This window comes from Pelodiscus sinensis, chromosome 17 (genome assembly GCF_049634645.1).
Source record: "Pelodiscus sinensis isolate JC-2024 chromosome 17, ASM4963464v1, whole genome shotgun sequence".
Classification (NCBI taxonomy): Eukaryota; Metazoa; Chordata; order Testudines; family Trionychidae; genus Pelodiscus; species Pelodiscus sinensis.
In genome coordinates this window covers 32,301,898-32,326,033 of record NC_134727.1, presented here as the reverse complement: position 1 = coordinate 32,326,033, position 24,136 = coordinate 32,301,898, and the positions used below count along the sequence as shown (strand labels likewise).

The 24,136-nt window shown below is 46.8% G+C and overlaps 1 long non-coding RNA gene across 1 annotated transcript in view; it reads right to left on the bottom strand.

Annotated features, from left to right (window-relative positions):
• Nucleotides 1-496: 496 nt before the first annotated feature.
• The window catches only part of LOC142818740 (uncharacterized), a 31,338-nt gene continuing 7,698 nt past the window's right edge, over nt 497-24,136 (bottom strand). Inside the window, exon 2 of the long non-coding RNA XR_012896380.1 lies at nt 497-660. This is a non-coding gene — a long non-coding RNA (uncharacterized LOC142818740). The remainder of the gene's footprint in view (nt 661-24,136) is intronic.

Sequence of the window (24,136 nt, the reverse complement as noted above, 5' to 3'; positions counted from 1 at the left end):
TCATCAGGCACCAGGGCTGGCTGATAAGTGATTTCTTATCTTTAAGGATAGTCTAATTTAAATTTGCAATGGGCCTTGAACATACCCTCTAAGATGGCAGCAACCTCAAGGAAAACCCCTTCCCCTCTTGCTTTTATATCAACCAGGAGGCAGAGATCACAGCTTTCTGAGTGAACAAGTGCCACAGATGGCATCATTACTCAAAAGCTTATGACTTTACTTCAGCATCTGTGAGGAAAGGAAAGAATTGGATGGGTATTTGATAACCCATATTTCTCACCTATGACGACAGGAGAAAATTAATTCGTAGGACCATTTAGTTGCCTCTTCTTTTCCCAAATAAAGTATTTACTAATCTTGCACGCCCTCCAGGGACTAGAGACCTAAGCAAGTCATCACATTGCTAATGAACTGATTAGACTGATTGATATGACAGGAACAGAGTAAGCAAACCAAAATTACTTTTCAGCCTTACATTTGAACAACTGATTCTATCTAGAGGCAGACACAGGAGGTTTTATTGAACTTGCTTAACCAGAGCAGTCAGGTTAAGATAAGTCATCTCACTTTGTAGTGATTGCAATTTTCCATGGCCATTCTCGGCAGTCCAGCGTCTTCTGGAAATTCCAAGCTCTTGAATCTCCACTTCTTTTCTGCCATCTGTCGTAAAACATACATAGAAAACATAGTGGGTATTTTTTGTCTTTTGAAAGAAATGGAAACTCTTGACACATCCTAAAGCAGAAACAAAATGCAAAGCTCATTTTTATTGTTTTTCCTTTGCAGGTGACAGTGACATGTCCAAGGTTACACAGTAAGTGGCAATACTGGCAACAGAATCTCAGTCTCTTCTACTAACTTATTAAAATGAAGGCTTGAATGACAAGGACAATACAGAGCAGGGAGAAATTAACTACAAAGATGTTTTCCTTTCCATGCCATTTTACATTACCTGCTATATTGTATTTTAATAAAACACACTTGGCTCTCAGATAAGGGTAGTAGTGCCATATGTACAGACTGGAGTATAGCAGGAAATAGGTAGTTAATTAGATTTAAAGGTCAGTGCCCTTCTCTCTGTTTCAGCAAGACCCACCATTGCCTTTGGTAACCCAGGAAACTGTGGGGATTCATTCCCTGGGGCTGCGTGTGTCAATGACATGATTGATACATAGTCTCCTAGAGAGGATGCCTGCCAAATTCTTGCGTTATTACCTCCTGCTCTCAGCTCAGGGGAGAGCCTTTTATTGGTCTTCACAATCAGAGGTGAGGCATTGTTACAGACAAATGGTCAAATGATAGTCTAATAATGATAACGCTGAAGGACCAAGGATTCTCTTCAGTTTTACTTTATAAGCTTGTTTCACAACTGAAAAGATGTGATACTATTCTCTGAAATAGTTTGCTCAGCCTGTTAGAAGAATGTGTTTATATAATCTTGTCCTGTGTTCTGTTTCCCGCCTCAAATTTTCTTAAAACCTTGCTGAACTATAATTAGTAATGGGCAAAACTGATTTGTCCATCCTTAGCTTCGTATGTAATACTACTCTGAAATCTGATAGTAAAAACAGTACTGTGGAGATGACTCTTATTTCACCGTGACTCCATATCAAATTTGCTTGAGTCATGGGACTTTTTTCTGTTCATCTTCTTTTCAAAAATCAGCCTCTCATTTAAAATCTGAGCTGAGTGTTGGGTTTCTTTTTCATTCCTCACATATAATCAGAAATAAACATTCTGCTGAGGACACTTGGACCCCTCACTTTCATGGGTGGGTAGTTGCTCACATGAGGTAAACCCTTGAAGACAGTGGGATCTGTGTGTGCAAGGGCCTAATTTAGTTTTAAATTCTTTTGGCATTGGAAAAGGTTTTTTTAAACTACCCAGCCTTCTTTGTAATGTCATTTAGCGTCAATGCCTAAACTCTCATTTCCTTTGTAAGGAGACAGTTACCTTCTGTGGCATTTCCAGAAGCTATACCGATTGTCAGGTTGGGAAATTCTGCACTTCCAAAAGCAGCTTCTTATTGCTATGCTGGCTGTATTTCTTATCTCCTTTAGTTGTAAAAGCCTTTTCTTACTGGGTGGCATTTCTGTTACATCATGAATGACATGATGTTTTGAATTTATTTAGTTTCTGTGTTAGACCTCTTTGCTTCTATGTGAGAAGATTCCCAGGAGTTTTTAACATATGCATGTGGAAAAACCTCCTGCAGGCACCATAAAGTCATTTGCCATTACAGACTGATATTTAAGCATCTGAGATTAACATAGTCTTGCAATTGCACTTAACTTATTTTTTATAATGTGTAATTTAGCAAATGAGCTGTGAAAAATCTTAGGCATGGCAAAAGCTGCCTTTAAAAGCATCAGGCCAACTGTGCTTTCAGTTGTACTAGTATAAATCCAGAATGACTCTATAGTCTACATTCACAAGGAAAAATGAAAAATTGTGCAGCTGATTTATTATTTACCTGAAGTGAAGTCTGTAGTGAACCCTGAATTCCCACTGAAATCAATGGGAGTTGATTGATTACTACAGGGCTGATCTTGGCCAAACAATGTGCAGCAACACCTTTTTATAGCAAGCAGCACATTGATAGAAGTGCTGGGGCCCAATCAGAGGTAGTTTTACCCATGCAGAGAAAGTGTGATCAGGCCCATGCAGCTTAAGATCAGTTTTCTTTGCCCACGATGAGCACTGAAATAATTCTTTGTCATCTCATCACTTCCATGAACCATCCCATTAGGGCGTTTCAGGATAAATTTTTCTCCAGAGGCCTCCCTTGAAAATATATGGAATTGAATTTTGACCATGACAGTCTTTGTTTTGCAAACTCCTCTTGTAAACAAGACATCATGCTGGTTTTCCTGAATAGCACCATCAGCTCAATACAATAGGAACAACAAAGGCTTAGGAAATGAAATCCCCATTCAATTTCCTATTCATGTAAATGATAGCTGATCATACTGATTATTAGGTTCATGCATTTAAGATCAGCCTGATGGTTTGTAAGTCTTTTATTGCTTTTTTATGAACTGCAATAAAACATATTGCCCCACCTGAGCAGAGTATGTCTGCATTGAATAAATGTTAACTGAGTGCTACAAAAGCTGCAAACCCATCATTATATACAGCAAAGAATACCACTGAGCTACAAAGCCAACGTGAAGCCCTTTCTTTGTCATTTTAATTGCTAGTTCATATCTTCAAAATATCTCTTAAATGACAAAAGATTCTCTGAACTATCAATCATGTTATTTACAAACATACTTTTTAAAATACATCTTTTCAGTGGAAAAGCACTGGCTTGTAAACAAAGCACTAAATATCTGGCTCAATTAACTTCTGAATTCACTGGGAAGCTTTCTGTTTTCTTTGAGCTGGATCTGATCCCTAACTGCTAGTGTATGTCAAAGCTACTAGATTTTAATTCTACTTCTGCTACTAAATCTGTGTGTCCAATGCCTCAGTTTCCCTATCTTAGAGCATGTCTACATTGTGGGAGAAGGTTGGCTTAAGGTACCCAATTCTAGCTATGCAATAATGTAACTGGAGTTGACATAACTTAAGCAGAGCTAGGGCATGCCCTTCCTGCGGGAGGAGGGATGCAATGGTCAAATTCTCTTACTTCCCATGACACCGTGAAGTACCAGTATCGATGTGAGCACACTCAGGGTATGTCTACACAGCACACTTATTTTGAAATAAGCTATTTCTGATTTTTTTCCCCCCGAAACAGCTTATTTTGAAATAGCACGTCTACACTACAGGGAAGCCCCAAAATTAGTCGAGGCAGGCTTCCCCAATGTGAACGTGCACTTCAATTTAGAGCCCCAGAATGAAGTTTACAGATTTTGAAATAAGCTGTCCGTTATTTCGAAATAACGGAATGGCTGTGTAGATGCTTGCATTGTTATTTTGAAATAACGTCAGGGATTTCAAAATAACTGCTGTGTAGATGTACCCTCAGTGTTCAACTTAGCATGTCCCCACTATACCCACTAAATCGAATGCTGGAAGATCGACTGCCACAGTGTTGATCTTCCCGGCAATGTAGATTTGCCCTAACACAGATTATCCCCCTCTCATGCAAGCAACAGTGGAATTGCAAGGTTAAATGGTCAAATTTTCAAAGAGATGGGGCTAATGCACATGAACCTGTTACATATACTAACCTTTGGACTAAAGGGAAATAGGTTGTGCATATGCAGTAATCTGATCTGCACATGTAAGTATGTACTTGTGTACAGATGTGCTGCATTTTACAACTGTATTTTGCATAGTTTGCTAATTGCCTACAGCCTTGATAATGTTGTGGTTGGAATTTGTAAATGTTTTGCTATAATGGCTGTCATCCAGATGTATGTAGAAAATACATGTATATGAAGAGATATCAAAATTTTCTTAGTGTAAACTTGGGATCACTACATTACTCACCAGTGCAAAGGTATTAGTGAGTCACACTGGATATCCAAAATCAGTGTTGCAAAGCCAGGATATATGAGCCAGTTTATTTTTAGTCCAACAAAGGCTTATTTTTAACAGAAAAATTTATTGAACTGCAAGCTTAAAGAGACAGTAAGTTGGACATCTCACTTGATTTTATAATCGTTTCTGAAGGTAAATAAATCAAATATGCGATTTTTGCAATAACTATCTTATTCCTCTTTAACAGCTGAAAGAGGAAGAAGTCTAACCTTTTGGGTGACAAACTGCAACAGTTAAAAAAGTAATAAGAAAAGCATTTACATTAGAGCTGATTTCACAATCAGCAATTCCATTTCTGCAAACAAATACTGGTAAGTGTATTTCTATGAGGCTTACAGAACAACTCCAAAGTTGTATAAACTAACTCCAATGAGGTCAGTAGAACTATATTGATTTATACCACCTGAGGATTCATAGATGCCAAGGCCAGAAGGGGCCATTGTAGCCATCTAGTCTGCAGGTTTGAGGACAGACTCCTGGGCCCAGGGGAGGCGTGGCTCCAGGCCACTGGACGGGGTAGAGCATCTGGTGAAAGGTGTGGGGACAGGGTTCCAGTGGCAATTGAAAGGGGCCAAGATTCCTGCCGCTGCCAAGGTAATGGTGGCCAGCAACCCCAAGCCCTTTTAAATCACCAGGCCCTTAAGCAGCTGCCACCTTCTTCCGCGCCTCCCCTCCTCCGGCCAGCTGGGAGCCTGCTAGTTTGACTTCCTGTATAACAAAACTCATAGAACTTCCGGGAATAGAACTTTTAGGAAAACGTTCAACTATTGCTTTTAAAATTGTTAGTGATGGGGAATCCACCCCAGTGTTGTAATGGCTAATTACTCTCCCTGTCACAAAGGTACCTCTTATTTACACTCTCAGTTTGTCCAGCTTCAACTTCCAGCCATTTCATTGCATTATATCAACTATATACTGGACATCCCCAGCTACCTCTTGTTTTCCTTTCACTGTTCCTTTTAGTTGCAGCTAATAAGTACTCAAGAAGGGATCTAAATGTGAAAGAATAACATCAATGAAAGATGGTTGGAAATCTTCTGATTCTCCTTTTGCTGGAAAAGCTCAGAACACACTTCATCCCAATAGAGGTGTCTTGCCACATCTATGTAAGCAAAAACCACTGGCATTATCTCAAATACTGCCACTGCTGGGGACTCTTCCGCTGTGGATCTTGCATTGGGGTGATAAAGTTAAAAGGATAGGTAGAGAGGAGACAAAATGGGGAGAGCAAGGCATATGTTTTTTCATACAAGTCAAAATGGACTGTATAAAATATATCCATATTCTGTTTCATCTCAGTTTGACTTTTTGCCGACTTCCTCTTCTGTTCCCTCCACTCACATAACTTAAACATTTACCTGGGCATCCACCCAGAAAACACTTAGTAGCTACATTCAACTCACCCAGCTTTCATATTTTAAGTGTTGCTAGCTCTCACCTGGACAGCTTGGGAGATGTCAAATATGTTTTTTTTGTGAGGGGAGGGACCCGGAGTCAGGGGCGGGTGAGAACTGAACTTCGCAGCTGATGTTGCTCCAGTTGCTGTTGTCTGGGTATACACACTAAACAAACAGCTCCTTCTGCACCCCACTGTGATACATTAATGGAAAGTCTATTAACTAGGGATCAGTGAATCAGTGTGGGATAAGAGTATTGTGCAATCCATGTTCAGAATATAATGTCAGATGTGTGCTTTTTTTATAGCATATAGATTTATGCATCCAGATGATATGAAGCTAAATGCTCAGCTTCTGTAAATTAGGCTATGTCTAGACTACAGAGTTATATCGGAAAAAGATATGCAAATTGCAAACCTAAGTTGTAGCCCCACTGAGGTCAGTGTAGTTACATGAATTTGTACCAGCTGGTACATTGATTTGTTCCAGCTGGTACAAATTCATGTAACTACACTGACCTCAGTGGAGCTACAGCTAAGGTTTGCAATTGATTTGTACCAGCTGGGTATATGACCAGTCAAATTCTCTGGTGGTGTAAACTGGTGCAGGCTGCATTAATTTACAACAGCAGAGAAGTGGGCCCATATTTATCCATCATAATACAGAGCTTACTAGTAAGAAAATGTCTTTCATAGTTCTGAACCATAATACTTAGCTGTTTTGTTATAGACTTTGCTCCTTAGTTACAACTAGCAAAGCTTGAACATAAAAAGATCAAAATTGCTATAATTTGCACCTGCAGGCTCGTTGGCCCATGCAAAATAAGACCAATGGGGTTTGCACAAATAAAATGTCATTTTTGCAAAAAAAATGTTACCTGCAACAGAGTGTGTTCCGGGGTAGTCGGTGAAGTAAGAAAATTTCAGTTTTTTAAGAAAAAGAATAAAAAATTGGCTTACAAATGTTGCTTTTCTTTTAGGTCTGGGCAGTTTTGTAAGGCAAACCTTAAGTCAGAGGTTCATTGTTCTCAATTTCATTTCAATATAAAATGGACAGTCTTTCATAAACTACACAGATCATGGATTTTCTTATTTGCCCTCACAAGCAGTTTTCTATAACCAAAACATGTTAACATTTCTTCAGTTTTTCAAGGGGAAAACAAAGTTCAATACAATTAATGTTGCAACTTTGTGGGTGTCTAAGTTAATGTCACAGCAGGGGGTGCAGAATCATAAGGAGATTGCAATAACTTTCTGTATCTCTTCTTTGAAAAAATGAAAAATTAACTCATTCAGCCAAATTAGTCAGCAAGGGACCCAGAGTCGAGGGAAGACTAATAGTTCCTGAAGAATCTTTTGGTAGAACAAATAAACTCAAAGACCTTTGATATTTGGGGTATTCCAAAGCCGATAGGCTGAGTAATTTGTTACTTGCTTCACAGTGCCATCGTGAAAACAATTACCTCTACAATTTTGGAAACCTGAGGCCTGGTCTACACTTGGAGTTTAGGTCGAATTTTAGCTGCATAAGTTCAATTTTTCTAAACAATGAGTTCACACTATCAAGCCCATTTGTTGACTTTACGGGCTGCTGAAGTTGACTTTGGTACTCCTGCTTTTCATGAGGAGTAATGCAAAATTCAACCTTGCATGGTTGAATTCACAGTAGTGTAGACCCAGCATTGAGAAATTTGAGGATCTTGGCCTTTGGGAAACATTCCACTGTGCCCCGCTTTGGCCAGAACTTGCACCTTTACTGCTCTCCAGGTGAACAGGAAAGTCTGAATTTCATTTCCTGTGTGGCCAATGTTGTGAGCACATCTCAGAGTGGCCAGCACACCTGAGCTGCACATGTGGTCATGACTTTCATATCTGCCCATGTGTGGTTTCATGAGCCATGGGAGCAAGAGGTAGGCTGAGTCGCCAATGATCATTATTGGCATTTCCACCTCTCAGATTCTAATTTTCTGGTCTGGGAAAAAAGTTCAAGTGTGCATCTTTTGGAAGAGGCAGGAATTGCTACAGATGTGTGCATTATGCACCTTTCCCAGCCATCCCATGTTGATGTCACCAGCGCCTTGTGATCCATCAGTGCCTGCAGTACCATCGAGAATACGCTCTGTGGTTTATGTATTCCTTGGCATGGTGGTTAGGTGCCAAGATGGGGATGTGCTTTCCTTCTATTGTCCCACCACAGTTAGGGAACCCCATCAAGGCAAACCCTTCCACTGTGGTATCCATGTTTCCCAGAGTGAGTACCTTCTGCAGCAGAATGGTATTGATTCCAGTATTTGACTACCCTGACAGTTAGGAACTTTTTCCTAATGTCCAACCTAAACCTCCCTTGCTGCAGTTTAAGCCCATTGCTTCTTGTTCTATCCTCAGAGGCCAAGATGAACAAGTTTTCTACCTCCTCCTTATGACACCCTTTTAGATACCTGAAAACTGCTATCATGTCCCCCCCTCAATCTTCTCTTTTCTAAACTAAACAAACCCAATTCTTTCAGCCTTCCTTCATAGGTCATGTTCTGTAGACGTTTAATCATTCTTGTTGCCCTTCTCTGGACCCTCTCCAATTTCTCCACGTCTTTCTTGAAATGCGGTGCCCAGAACTGGACACAATACTCCAACTGAGGCCTAACCAGCGCAGAGTAGAGCAGAAGAATGACTTCTCGTGTCTTGCTCACAACACACCTGTTAATGCATCCCAGAATCATATTTGCTTTTTTTGCAACAGCATCACACTGCTGACTTATATTCAGCTTGAGGTCCACTATAACCCCTAGATGCCTTTCTGCCATACTCCTTCCTAGACAGTCACTTCCCATTCTGTATGTATGAAACTGGTTGTTCCTTCCTAAGTGGAACACATTGCATTTGTCTTTATTAAACTTCATCCTGGTTACCTCAGACCATTTCTCACGCTGCTATGGTGTTTGCATGGGCAACCAGGGCCAAAAAGGGCGTGAAAAGACTGTTTCCCATTGATCTCAAGCAAGGGGAAAGGGTGTAGATGAACACATTAAGGGACGCTCATGACACGAACCCATAACCACTGCTGCACAGTTTTGGTCCCAGCGTGCTCTAGGAGCATAACCCAGAATGCAAAGCAGAGCAGGCACTGTGGGATAGCTAGCCATGGTGCATCGCTCTCAAAGTCGCCAGCAGTCTCCCTACTGGAGATGCGCTACTTCAAACTTCATTGAATTCTTGCACACGTGGGGACATGGACCTTTGACTTTACAATATCGGGTGACAAGAAATCAACCTTAATAAATTCGACCTCATCTCATGTGTAGACATGGCCTAACATTGTAACACTGAGACAGCTTCCAGAGAGGCCACCCAGTCTTCTTTTGAAAAACAAAACTGATATTTTGGATGACCCGGATAACCAGTCTCCAGGGACCAGAGTACAGTGTTAACAGTGTGTGTTCTGAAGTTACAAGTCTTACACACTTAACCCACTGAGCACAGCAATGAAAATGTGCCCTTAAAGTTTATTATAGGCTTTTTCTGGTCTTACTTCTTGCTGCAGCCATCCCATGGACAGTTGAAGTTAAGTCTAGATATTGGGAACTCTGGGTTCCATGCCCAGTTTAACCACAAACTTCCTGTTTGATCTTGGGCAGATCATTTAACTTCTCTGAGCCTTGTGTTTCCCATCCATAAAATGGGGGTGATGTTACTTAGTGCAGTTCCAGTATTTATGGCCCTGTGACGGGGCGGCCCCACCCCGCACTCAAGCCCAGGGAAACCACCTGGTGCCGGGGGCGGAGAAGGCCCCACCCTTGCAGCCCTACCGGGCATGCTCCAAAGGGAGCCAAGGTACAAAAGGCTGCTGGCCTGCTCAGAAGGGGCAGACTGTGACCCGAGCTGGAGCTAGCAACCACTGGCCAGAGAGTGAGTCGCCAGGGGAGCTGAGCGTGCTGCTGCCGGGCCTCCGCCGGGCTCGGCCCCAACGCCGGAGCCGCCGACCGACCCCCCCCGTGACCCGAGCACCGGACCGGACTCCGCAACTCTGCGGCTGCCAGGGGGAGGACCACTACAGCCAGTCAACCGACGTCAGCAGGTGGGACCGCGGCCGGCTGCGAGCAGGGGGTAGGAAGCGACCCAGGGCAGGGAGCTGTAGAAGCCCCTGAGGGCTCAGGGCGTTGCGGGGAGGAGCCCCCGCCGAGCCAGTGGTGGAAACCACCCGCCACTACTAGGGCCTTGAGTTGGGGCCCGGTGGAGAGGGAGGGCCCGGGCCCCCCTACCCCTGCTGCCCGAGACCCTGGCAAGTGGGGACCGGGGTAACAAACACTGAACTGTGGACTAGGCCAGTGGGCCATATTTCCCCTAAGGGAGGGGCATCGTACTTTGGAACTAGGCCAGTGGGCCGTATTTCCCCTAAGAGAGGGGCATCGTACTTTGGAACTAGGCCAGTGGGCCGTATTTCCCCTAAGAGAGGGGCATTGTACTTTGAGGGCTAGGCCCAGACGGGCCGAACTAGGCCCCGGATGGGGGTGGCAACCCCAAGACAGGGGTGAGCCCCCCGACAGGCCCCAATAATGTAGTAATAGTATGATATGCCGAAAGCCTCCTGAGAACAACTGGATGGAAGTTGACTGAAATATGGTTTTGCAGAAAGACCAGTATAAAGAACAGGATCAGCAGAAATCTGCCAACTGCTTGTGAGGTGGGTCTTTTCTGCATCATATCCAATGAATTACCTACCTAGAAGCCAAGTTTTGACTGAAGGGATAGGAACAATGGGGAAGGTCAATGCTTTTGATATGATGGTGAGGTAGTTAAATTATTAGACTTGGTTTAGGAGTTAAATAGAGCCATCACTCATCCATTTGTTGTGTTTTAGTCTTAGGCGTTTTAGTTCTTGTGGTCTGCACTGAAGTAAGCTAATCATAGAATCATAGAATAATAGGACTGGAAGGGACCTCGAGAGGTCATCGAGTCCAGCCCCCCGCCCTCAAGGCAGGATCAAGCTCCGTCTACACCATCCCTGACAGATGTCTATCTAACCTGTTCTTAAATATCTCCAGAGAGGGAGATTCCACCACCTCCCTTGGCAATTTATTCCAATATTTGACCACCCTGACAGTTAGGAATTTTTTCCTAATGTCCAATCTAAACCTCCCCTGCTGCACTTTAAGCCCATTACTCCTTGTCCTGTCCGCAGAAACCAAGAGGAACAAATTTTCGCCTTCCTCCTTGTGACACCCTTTTAGATATTTGAAAACCGCTATCATGTCCCCCCTTAATCTTCTTTTTTCCAAACTAAACAAGCCCAGTTCATGAAGCCTGGCTTCATAGGTCATGTTCTCTAGACCTTTAATCATTCTTGTCGCTCTTCTCTGTACCCTTTCCAATTTCTCCACATCTTTCTTGAAATGTGGCGCCCAGAACTGGACACAGTACTCCAGCTGAGGCCTAACTAGTGCAGAATAGAGCGGCAGAATGACTTCACGAGTTTTGCTTACAACACACCTGTTGATACAACCTAGAATCATATTTGCTTTTTTTGCAACAGCATCACACTGTTGACTCATATTCAACTTGTGGTCCACTATGACCCCTAGATCCCTTTCCGCCATGCTCCTTCCTAGACAGTCGCTTCCCATCTTGTATGTATGGAACTGATTGTTCCTTCCTAAGTGGAGCACTTTGCATTTCTCTTTATTAAACCTCATCCTGTTTACCTCTGACCATTTCTCTAACTTGCTAAGGTCATTTTGAATTATGTCCCTATCCTCCAAAGAAGTCGCAACCCCACCCAGTTTGGTATCATCTGCAAACTTAATAAGAGTACTCTCTATCCCAATATCTACATCATTGATGAAGATATTGAACAGTACGGGTCCCAAAACAGACCCTTGAGGAACTCCACTTGTTATCCCTTTCCAGCAGGATTTAGAACCGTTAACAACAACTCTCTGACTACGGTTATCCAGCCAATTATGCACCCACCTTATCGTGGCCCTATCTAAGTTATATTTGCCTAGTTTATCAATAAGAATATCATGCGAGACCGTATCAAATGCCTTACTAAAGTCTAGGTATATGACATCCACCGCTTCTCCCTTATCCACAAGGCTCGTTATCTTATCAAAGAAAGCTATCAGATTAGTTTGGCATGACTTGTTCTTCACAAACCCATGCTGGCTATTCCCTATCACTTTATTAATTTCCAAGTGTTTGCATACGATTTCCTTAATTACCTGCTCCATTATCTTCCCTGGGACAGACGTTAAACTGACCGGTCTATAATTTCCTGGGTTGTTCTTATTCCCCTTTTTATAGATGGGCACAATATTTGCCCTTTTCCAGTCTTCTGGAATCTCCCCTGTCTGCCATGATTTTTCAAAGATCATAGCTAAAGGCTCAGATACCTCCTCTATCAGCTCCTTGAGTATCCTGGGATGCATTTCATCAGGACCTGGTGACTTGCTGACATCTAACTTTCCTAAGTGATTTTTAACTTGTTCTTTGTGTATCCTATCTTCTAAACTTACCCTCTCTCTGCTTGTATTCACTACGTTAGGCACACCTCCAGACTTCTCGGTGAAGACCGAAACAAAGAAGTCATTGAGCATCTCCGCCATTTCCAAGTTCCCTGTTACTGCTTCTCCCTCCTCGCTAAGCAGTGGGCCTACCCTGTCCTTGGTCTTCCTCTTGCTTTTAATGTATTTATAAAAGGTCTTCTTGTTTCCCTTTATGCCTGTAGCTAGTTTGATCTCATTTTGTGCCTTTGCCTTTCTAATCAGTTATCCATTCAGACCCAGTCACTAAGCTTATCTAACTCCACCTCAGGGGGACATACATTCCCTCCCTCCCTCTCTGAACACATCTTTCTTTGACATGTCCATGTCTGACATATCTTGATCTGCTTCAAAGATGGCCAAGAGCTGGCTTTGGTGGGCATGTTCTTCAAATCCTGGCATGCCAGCACATTTGGACAGTAGCCTAAGTTCTCCCTCAGTTTTTTTTTAAATGACAGTTTTGTCTCATTAAAGCCTCAGTAAAACTAAGGGTACGTCTAGACTACATGCCTCTGTCGCCAGAGGCATGTAGATTAGGCTACCAGACATAGTAAAATGAAGCGGCGATTTAAATAATCTCTGCTTCATTTAAATTTACATGGCTGCTGCGCTGAGCCGACAAACAGCTGATCAGCTGTTTGTTGGCTCAGCGCGGCAGCCATGTAAATTTAAATGAAGCGGCGATTATTTAAATCGCCGCTTCATTTTACTATGTCTGGTAGCCTAATCTACATGCCTCCGGCGACAGAGGCATATAGTCTAGACGTACCCTAAGTAAGGACTTCATGTTATGGCCCACCATAAGCACCAGAGTGTCATGAAACACAAAACATTATTAGAACGTAACTATACAGTATAGTGCACATACCAGTGCATAGGATTGTAAGTGGGTGTCATTCTTACATAGCACCATTAGTGAAATGTACCATTCATCTGTAGGGGACTGCCAGAGCCAATATACTTTAAAAATTTAATGACTGAATAAAAATGTGGTGTCTGTAGTCCACCAGGTAACTGGAATCTCACATAAATTCATATTTAACTAGGAAAAGAGATTATTCTGTCCTATACTTTCACCACCAGCTAATCTGACAGAGTCCAGGACACCAGTTATCCACTCTTCCAGAGAAGAATGGTCAAATAACATCAAAATCAGTGTTGGGGATATTTTTGCTTAATAGGAGATCAAGGCCAAATCAATAGAATCTCAGCTCCTTGTCCATCTCACACATCTAGAGGAAGAGCAAGGTGCACTGAGCAGGAATAAAAGGGGAGGTGATATTTCCCCACTATTATTGTCCTTCTGTGCTATCTATTTCCCTTGTGTCTGTTACCCCTAATATATCTACTCATACTATTAGGCTGCCGATATAACTCTTAGCATATCACATTTAATACCACTTCAGGAACTGCCAGGAAGCTGGGGGCTCATTAAGAACACCTCAAAGGGATATAGTTGGGGTAGCCTTATAACAAGAAATTTATAGATGTGTGGAAACATATAAAAAGTATTGGGCATATTAAACTATTCACGGAATGGTAGCTGTGCTCTGAAATTCATGATTTTTGAGGTGGAGGATGAGGACCAAAAGTCAGTGACTTGCTAGATCATCTGCTGACTTCCAAAAATTCTGCCGTGGATCCTAGTGGGGCATTTCAGCCCCCTGCGCTTTTTCTGAACCAAGAGTGCAGTGAGGTGCTACATTGATACATTTTGGAAAGTTACTCAAACTGTTTTGAACCACAGAAAGTTCATATTTTGGGAAATAAGTTCCTTCTTCTGAATCCTCCTTGTAGAAGAGACTTATATGAGTCTGATGTAGATCAATCTGGCTTTGATCCTGCAAGGTGCTGGGTACCCTTGGTTGCCAGTGATGTAGCTGTGGGAGGTTCTTGGATAGAGTTCCTACAAAAGGGTCTCAACAAGGTGTAGTGTCAGGCTGAGAGGAAGAATGGCCCAGTGTCTAGAATGGTAAATGGTGAACTAGGAGATCTGGGTTTAATCCCTCCGTGGGTTTCCTGTGTGACTTTAGGCAAGTTACTCCGATCTGGTCTACACTACAAAGTTAGGTCAACGTAAGCCTCCTTGAATTGACCCCGGTATTCATAGGTGGTGGGTATTAAAGGCTTGGAAAGGCTGAGCCTCCCCAAACTGCTTGTGTGGTCCTGGTCACAGGACCTCTCCTGCTTCCCACCATGCACTGCTGTGGTTTTTCTTTCCCCTGTGGCTGGGGCCCCACCCAGTGGTGCTGGAACTAGATGGGGCAGAGCTCTGCCAGATGCCCATCCATTTTTCACTGTGGTGGACCCTGCCCCCTCCTCTTACTTTGAAGCTCCATTCCCCTGACCAGGCTGGCATGGAGCTTGACGGGGGAGCCTGGGCAGCTATGGGGAGCCCGATGGACCCTGCACCTGACCAGGGAGCAGAGGTGGGGGAGGTATGATGAGAGTAGCCCCTGGTCCGTGTCTCCACTCCCTATCTGTCCAGGGCAGGTGGAGGGTCTGTGACTCCACGTGGGCTCCCCACAGCTGCCTGTGCATCTCTCCCTGACCTGGTTCCAGTGCAGGGAGGGCTGGGAGTCATAACTTGGCCATGTTAAGAGCAGTGTGGGGAGTTGTGAGGCGCTGCAGATTTACAGGCTCTCCACCTGCTCTGGGCAGGTGTGGACCCTAGGGGGGTGAAGAGGGGACACAGGGCAGGGGCTGCTTTCACCTCCACCTCATGTGGGGGTCTGAGGCTTCTGGTCCCTGCACTGAGTGGTATGTAGTGAGATCCGCACTGTGTTACTGATGTTGGTCCTAGCAGTTCTTCAGCAGCTATCCCACAGTGCCCAATCGCTCCGGTGACAGTTGTGAACTCAGGGAGGATGGAGACTGGAAAGTGCATTCCCCTCTCACCTTAGAGCCCCTGGACTCTTTGGAACACTTTTCCTGATTGTCCAGCTTGCAGAGTGCACCAAGAAGCTCTTGATTGTTGTGTGCAACAGCCTAGCACCTTGCTGGCTACACGCTCCAGACCAGGCCCACTGATGGGGGGGGGGGGGCAATTCTGGAGCCCTGCACCATGCAGTTCGACTGGGTCTGAAGGTTGGGGTGGGGGGAATTCGGGATCATTCAGGCAGCCATGGGGGCTGTCTGGCCCAGCCCCAACCCTTCTGCGAGCACGGAGCCAGCCCGCCCCCCAACATATTGCCCAGGGGTCTGGCGATCCTGTCAGCTCCCCTGCTCCAGACACTCTGTCTTTGAGTAGACAGGAGATATAGGATAGCACGAGCCTGTGGGAAGAAAAACCTGCAAGCACAGTTAAGGACCAGCTGTAGAAACCAGACATGCATGAGCAAATTGCCATGAGGGATGCAGGAAGAACGGTATGCCAGGGACCATCAGCAACGCCACTTAAAGGCAAAAGGGCTGGAGCAGGTATATCAGAAGGACACAAAGGTCAACCATCGATCTGATACCAAGTCACAGACCTGCTGATTTTACAAAGAGCTGCATGCTATACTTGGGGGAGACCCCACACTCCTCTACAGACCACCATGGATACTTCTGAGGAACCCAAGTCACAGACCCCTGGTGTGGACAGCCAAGATGTTGAGGAGGAGGAAGACAGAGTTGTCCAGTCCATAGAACAGAACATGGTGGCAACCACAGACTTTGTGCTTTTGGGGGCCCCGTGGCATCTGCTCCAACCATCCTATAGACAGGAGGAACCCAGGGGATTACAGTGGCCTAGCACGGGGCAACAGCAGAAGTCAATCCCTGCCCTTCACACTCATCACGTGAGCAGAGGGAACTGGAGCAACACTGCAGCCTGTTCCACCCTGCTGCATGACAGCCTGCCTCCACCCGTGCTGTCACCCCACGCCAAGCTCCCATAATCCCCAGGGCCATTTTGCTTGGAGGAAGGTGCAAGAGGTGTGGCAGGGGCGGCGCCTATGGTGTGGGATGGCTGTGCTCTCTTTGCCTTTTGTTACTCTCCAGGCTGAGAGAACTGCTAAACTCACCACTGCGTATGGAAAATGGAGCCACGATTGAGTGCTTTTGCCCTGTATTCACAGTCTCATATAACCAAGCAATTCCCTCCTCATTTTCCTCACCTGGGCAGGCCACAGGCCTGAAGCTGTGAGTGGCACTGTGTACAAGTATTTTGAAGCAGAAGCGTCAATAAGCAAGTCTTGCGTAAAACTTTAGGGGAGCACCTTTGTGTTGTGACTGTACCAACGACGATAGTGCTGTATGTTTGAGTGGTAGCTGCTGCTATTGTAGCCATGAGGGGTTCCCCCTTCACACCCACAGAACTCCTGAGGCTGACAAGGAGAAGGAAGAGGACTTAGGATGACATGTTCAGCAAACTCCTGCAAGCCAGTGCTGCATTAGCCCATGAACAGAAAGCCTGGAAAATGAATATTGCAGACTGAAGAAGAAAAGAGCGGACAGGAGAAAAATGCAGGACATGAGAGAGAGAGATGCACCAGGACATAATGGTGCTTCTCCAACAGCAAATGGAGATACTGCACATGCTGGTGAACTTAAAGTGCCGGTCTCACTTCCCTTTGTCGTCTGTGGCAAGCTCCATTACAGCACACATACCCCCACGTTCCACGTGGCATACTCTTCCCACTCTATGTCGAACGACATTAAGGACAACTGACTGTTACGTACTCTGACCTATGAGAGACATGGTTGATGTACATATAGCTAAAATGGACCTGAGTGGTCCTGCCTCTTTGAACTGCTTCATATATTTGTTAAGGTTTTAATGAATTTGCTTTTAACTTGCTCAGAAATTTTTAAGTAATTTTGTTACTCAGTAAAACCCAATTGTTTGGAAAATACTTTATCATTATTATGCTGCTGACTGGCTGGTGACACCCATTTGTTTGTCATGGTGCATTTTGAAACCACTCATAGGTTCACTGACAAGCTGAGAGTAATAATCACAAATACAACAAGCACCACAAAATTAGCAGGAGCACTATCAGTGCTACATTCATCGATGTGCACCAAACACCACACAGTTCATAACAGGCTCCGCAAACTTCCAGCTAACGCCAATTACACCACGATATATAATAGGGCAGCCCACTGTCAAAGAGGTCTTTCAAAACCTCCTTGAGCTGAATAGCTCCGCACTGAGCTCTTTTGATAGCCTTTGTATATACCTGACTGTTCAAATTCAGCAGATAGCCACTCCACCCTGGTGGCAACTTTTCCTCCTTTGTCTCAGATATTATGCAAGACACAGCAGGCAGCTATAATCACTAGAATATTTTTCTCACTAACATCCAGTTTTGTGAGTAAACAACACCAGGGCCCTTTTATTCTACTAAAAGCACATTCAATTGTCATTCAGCACCTGCTGAGATGGTAGTTGAACTTTCCTTGATGCTGTCATGGTGGTTGATGTATGGCTTCAAGAGCCCAGGGATTAAGGGATAGGCTGGGTGTTCCAGGTTGCTACTGGCATTTCAACATTGCCGATGATTATCTGCTGGTTGAGAAAAAAATTCCCTGCTTGTACCTTTCTGAATAGTGCTGTGTTCTTAAAGACGAGCAGCATGCACCTTCCCTGACCAGCCAATACTGATGTTGGTGATTCATCAACACTTGCGTAACCATAGAAAAATACCCCTTTCTATTGGTATACTCTGCGGCAAGGTGATCCTGTGTCAAAATAGGGCTAAGCATTTCGTCTGTCGCTCCACCACAGCTTAGGAACTGCAATCCTGCAAAGTCACAGACTATGTCTGGCACAGTGCCAAGAAGAGTCACACATTGGAAGACATGATTATTGACCAGGCACGCCCATGGCGGGGGGGGGGGGGGGGGGAGGAGCCTCAAGCAGAAGGGGCAGAGCTGGGGGCTTGCCTCCTCCTAACCCTGCATTCACCCACTGCCCATGGCAGGCACTATACTTCTGTCAGAGATGACAGGCAGTGACAAGTCCCATGCAGGTTTGTGAGAGCTTTTCAAAATAAGAACATTATAGGATAGAGGACAGGGCATTATGAGGTGGAGAAAATTGCGCTGCCCCACGATGCATAGCCAATACTTCCCCCAAGACAGTGGTAAGTAGCATACTGGAATATTTACTGTAAGGGTCCATAGACTAGAACCTAGGCCAGTAGCACTTGGAACAGCAGGTAGCCCCATAGTGCTATGGGGAGCGTGTGCAGAGCTGTCGCCAGGGAACATGTTGAAAATTAGGTGCCACAGGAAGTACCGCCCAAAGAACCCAGGGTAATAGTTCTCTGAGATCGCCTGATTGGCTAAACTCTTTAGTCTGGGAAAATGATGCAGGAAGTTCTGTGGGTAACTGCATAGACTTTTGGCCTGGTGATTATACTCTGCCTTTTGATTTGTGACCCCCTGCCTGAATGTTGCTTATTGATCCTGGCTCTAGCCTCTTTTCTGATCCCTGATTGCTGTCTGGTGAGTGTCCTTGATGTGTAGACTCCATCCTAAGTGTGACTGCTAGGGAAGACTTCCTACACCACAATCCCTTATGCTCTGGTGACCCATGCTGCATTGAAACATTGCTGCCTGGTGAGTATATGCAGTGCCATTGCAAGGAGCCAACCATGCATATGCACAATATTCAACTGCAGTTATTTTAGCTAACCATGTAAGCTAAAATAATTTGATACAATTTGTATCAACTGTATGCAATTTGTATCAACAATTTGTATAAATTGATACAATTTGTATCAACTACACAATTAGTCAATAAGGGGCCTGTCATGGAGCCACCCTGGTCATGTCCCTTAGCCCCTGCCTCTGCTTCTGCTTTCCTCCTGTCTGACCAGATCGGGTGGTTCCGTAACTCCCTAGTTGTCCAGGCAATACCCCGAGTGGGGAGGTGAGGTGGGTCCAGGACCTCCCTCTTTCCAGACCCCAGCCCAGGGCCCTAAGGCAGGGGAGAATATCCTCTCTCTCCTCGCCTGGCTGATGGGGCTACATGCCGCAACTCATCAGCTCGCGGGCAACTATTCTGCACCCGCCCTGGGCTACTTCCTCACCCCCACTTACCGGGGTGCTTTGGGTGCTGCTTCCTCAAGGCCTTGAGCCCCTTCATCCGGCGCTCTGGTCGACCCCCTTTGTCCAGGTGTTGTGGTCGGCTTTATCCTGTGGAGGGTACCGCTCCTCCCCTCTAGGACACCTGCTCTGGCATCCTTCAGGGCTGCTGCCCCTCCCCCTTCCCTTCTGGCCCCGCCCCCAGCATCTTACCCCGTGCTGACGTCAGCGGGCATTGGGGCTTCCACCAGGGCGTCAGCGGGGCCGCTGGCTCCTCCACTGCCTGGGCAGCGCACACCCGCTGCCACCGCAGTCTCTCCCGGGGCGGGGAACGCCTCCCCCGTCGCGTCCTAGGGAGCATTGGCCAAGGCGCCAGTTGGGCAGCGCGCGCCTGCCGCCCCCACTGCCACTTCCCTAGCGGTGGGGAAAAGCCACTCCGGGGCTCTTTGCTCCCTGGGGGGATCCTCAGTAGTGCGGGGTTGTGCCACCCCGTCACACACCTCCCCCTCTAAGTTGAGTTCTGGGGACTCCCGCAAACCATTTGTCCTTTCTGCACTCCGCGAAAGGAAGTCTGCGTTCTGGTGGACCGCCCCTGGATGGTGTATCACCTGGAAACAGTACGGCTGGAGTGCCAAATACCACCACATTATTCGAGCGTTGGTCCCTTTCATCGATTGGATCCATTTTAATGGTGCATGGTCCATAACCAGCAGGAACCGATCTCCTAAAAGATAATAGCGTAAGCCACTTGACCGCTAGAGCCTCTTTCTCAATAGTCGCTGTGTTTTTTTCTCAGGAGAACAGCTTGCGATTCACATATAACAGTGGATGTTCCTCCCCTCCCACCTCCTGCGCTAATACTGCTCCTAACCCTACCTCGGACGTGTCCGTCTGTAAAATGAACGATTTGAGAAATCCGGTTGCCGTAGCACAGGAGCAGATACTAGGAGCCGTTTTATGGCGTCGAACGCCTGCCTACCCCTTTCTGTCCACTGCACTTTTTGGAGTTGATTATTCTGTGTCATGTCTGTTAAGGGAGCTGCCAGGGTTGCGAAATCGACTATGAACCGTCTATAATACCCTGCTAACCCCAGAAATTGCCGTATTTGTCTTTTAGTTACTGGTAGAGGGTAGTCCCGCACTGCACTCACTTTGTCCACTAAGGGTTTCAGTCGCCCTCCTCCCACAGTATATCCTAAGTATGATACTTCCCGGCACCTGAACCTTCATTTCTTCGGGTTCGCGGTCAAACCTGCTTCCGCCAGAGTCTCCAGTATAGCGCGTACATGCTGCAGGTGCTGGTTCCATGTTGTGCTGAAGATGATGATGTCATCAATATACACGACGGTATATGGCTGGTGTTTACGCAATACCCGATCCATGAGTCGCTGGAACGTCACGGCTGCGCCATGGAGTCCAGATGGCATAGTTATAAACTGATACAGTCCAAACGGGGTCACGAAGGCCGTCTTTTCCTTTGCTTCGGGGCCTAACAGGATTTGCCAGTACCCCTTCGTGAGATCAATCGTGGAGAGGTACTGAGCTTCCCCAATTCATTCTAGGAGCTCATCTACCTGAGGCATGGGATAGGCATCGAATCGGGAGATGGCATTCACTCCGCGGAAATCTATACAAAACCGCAGTGTTTTGTCCGCCTTTGGTACTAACACTATTGGGCTCCGCCAGTCACTGCGCGACTCCACCCCCCCCCCACTGCAACATCATCTGCAGCTCCTGTCTCACAGGTTCCCATAATTTCTTGGGTAAGGGTCTGAGAGCGTTACGAACCTTCTTCCCTGGTTCCGTGTGTATTTCGTGGCTCATGAGGGTGGTCTTACCCAGGCGGCTGATCAATACATGGGGGAACGCCTATAGCAACTGCTCCACCTCCTTGTTCTGCACGGGTGTCAGCTCCCCCTCTATGCGGGGCTCCTCCTCTGGTTCATACCACAGGCCTAAGTCCAATTCGGGGGGCTGAGGGTTGATGAAGAGCGCCTCTTGCGGCTTCCACTTCTTTAACAGGTTTACATGATATATCTGGGTGTCCTTCCTCCTTCCATACAGTCTTATCTCATAATCCACCTTCCTGACCCTCCTCAGGACTTCAAATGGGCCTTGCCATTTCGCTAGCAGCTTAGAGTCCCAATCCGGTAGCAACAATAGGACCCGATCCCCCAGTGTAAACTCCCTCAAGCGAGCTCCCTGGTTATACTGCGCTACTTGTTGTCCCTGGGCCTTTTCTAAATTACCTTTTGCTAATTCTCCCAGGGACTGCAACCTTTCCCGAAGGTGCAGCACATATTGGACCGTTCCCTGGGCCTTTGACTCATGCCCTTCCCAGTGTTCTTTCACTAGGTCTAATATCCCCCGTGATTGCCGACCATATAATAACTCAAACGGGGAGTATCCCGAGGAGGCCTATGGCACCTCCCAGATGGCGAACAACAGGGCTGTCACTCACTTATCCCAGTCCCGGGGGTCGTCCTGTATAACTCGTCTTAACATCATTTTTAGTGTCTTATTAAACCGTTCTACCAAGTCGTCGGTCTGAGGATGATATACATATGTGCGTAAGGTTTTAATCCACAACATCCGACACAATTCTGTTATCACACGGGAGGTTACATTCGTGCCTCGGTCAGTCAATATCTTCTGGGGGAGCCCCACTCTCGCGAAAATTTTCACCAGTTCCCCTGCAATCGTGGGGGCTGTTGTGGACTGTAAAGGGACTGCCTCGGTACCGGGTTGCATAGTCTATTACTACCAGTATAAATTGATGCCCCCGGCCCGACCTCTCCACCGGCCCTATTAAGTCAAAGGCTATTCGCTCGAAAGGGACCCCCTACCACTGGGAGGGGGACGAGCAGAGCCTTTGAAACCCCCGTTGGTGCTGTCTGCTGACACTGGGGGCAAGAGTCACAAAAGTCCCGGACCCCCCGGTACACCCTGGGCCAGAAGAACCTTTGTAGTACCCGTTGCTGGGTGTTCTCCCGCCCCAGGTGTCCGACCCATGGGTTGGCATGTGCCAATTCCAATACTTGCCACCTATATCGGGTGGGGACTAGTAATTGGCGCACCATCTTGTGTCCCTCCCCTGGTCACCCGGTATAATCAGTCCCTTTGTACCTCAAATCGTGGACTCTGACCATAGCTCCCCGGCGTCCCGTTTCCGTCCCCCGGTGTTGACACTTGCTCCCAGGCTCGTTGGAGTGAAGGGTCCTCCCACTGGAGTTGGAAGAAATCCCCTTCATCTATATTCAGGTTGAATGGTTGGCCGTCCTCCCCGGAGTTGGCCAGGTCGGAGCCCTTTTCTGCTTCTCTGGTGGCCGAGGTCCCGGCTTCCTCTACTTGGGCTTCCACTGGCACCCCCTCTACGCTGGCACCCTCCAGGGTTGTCACCGCCTGCCCCCATTGTTGGAGTAACAGGCCGAGGCCGGGCCAATCGTATCCTAGCAATGCCGGGTATGCCAGATTTGGGGCTAAAGCCACTCGCCATGTCTCGGTACACCGCCCATCCTCAGTCCGTACCCATGCCGTCGGGTAAGGGCGGATGTCCCGGTGGACACACTGCATCCAGATGGCCCCCCCGGTGGCCACTTCCCCTTCCACCAGATCGGCCTGTACCATTGTCTGTCCACAACCTGAGACCACCAGTGCCTCCACTATTCTCCCCCCTATCTTTATCCTGGCCATTACCTTACTCGGAAGACTTCCCGGGGTTTGTGCTTCGGAGGCCATCACCTTCCCTAACGTGCAATCCATCATGGGGCACTTCCGACGGAAATGACCCTCCTGCCCACACTGGAAGCATATATGCTTACTCGGGGGCCTGATCTTCTGCCCGCCCTCCTTCTCGTCGGTGGGCACTCCCTTTTCATTCTTGGGTTCCCCTACGGGGTTCCGCCAAACGGGGGCTAATTTCCTTCCCCACATGAGCCCCGGCTCTGTAGGCTGCCTCCATTCTTCTCCGCCTCTACCGCCAGCGACCTTGCTTGGAGTCGGCGCCCTCGCCGGTATGCCACCTCCCGGTGTCTTTCCCCATTCCTCGGCCCCTTCAGCAGCCATGAAGTCTTCCATCAGGGTCACCGCTTCTCCTAGGGTCGAGGGATGGTGGCGTCGGCCCCACCTCTGTCCTTCCGCCGGCAATACCTGAACGAATTGTTCCAAAATAACGGTTTCGGCTACCTGCACCCCGGTCTTGGCCTTGGGCTCCAGCCACCTCGTCCCTGATTCTTTCAGGCGCTGGGCCACCGCCCGGGGTCTCTCTCCCTGCCGATATCGCTCCTGCCGGAACCGCTGGCGATAGGTTTCCGGGGTTATCCCCACCTGATCCAAGATCGCCTCTTTCACTTTATAATAATGTAGAGCATCTTTTGCGGACAGCCCCCAGTACGCCAGCTGGGCCGGCCCGGAAAAATAGGGGGCCACTATGGTCTCTCAATGTTCCTCCGGCCAACTAGCCGCTGTGGCCACCCTCTCGAACGTCACTAGGAATGCCTCTACATCATCCTCTGGGCCCAACTTCGCCAGTCGGATTGGCAACTGGGTTCCACTGACTCCGCCGTCCTACCCTGACAGAGGGGCTTCCCCTCTTGCCCGCCTGCTCTCCGTGGCCTGCTGATGGTCCGTGAGCTCTTGGATCAGCTGCCGCTGTTGTTCTTGAAACTGTGGCGCCAGCTGCTGCATGATCTGCATC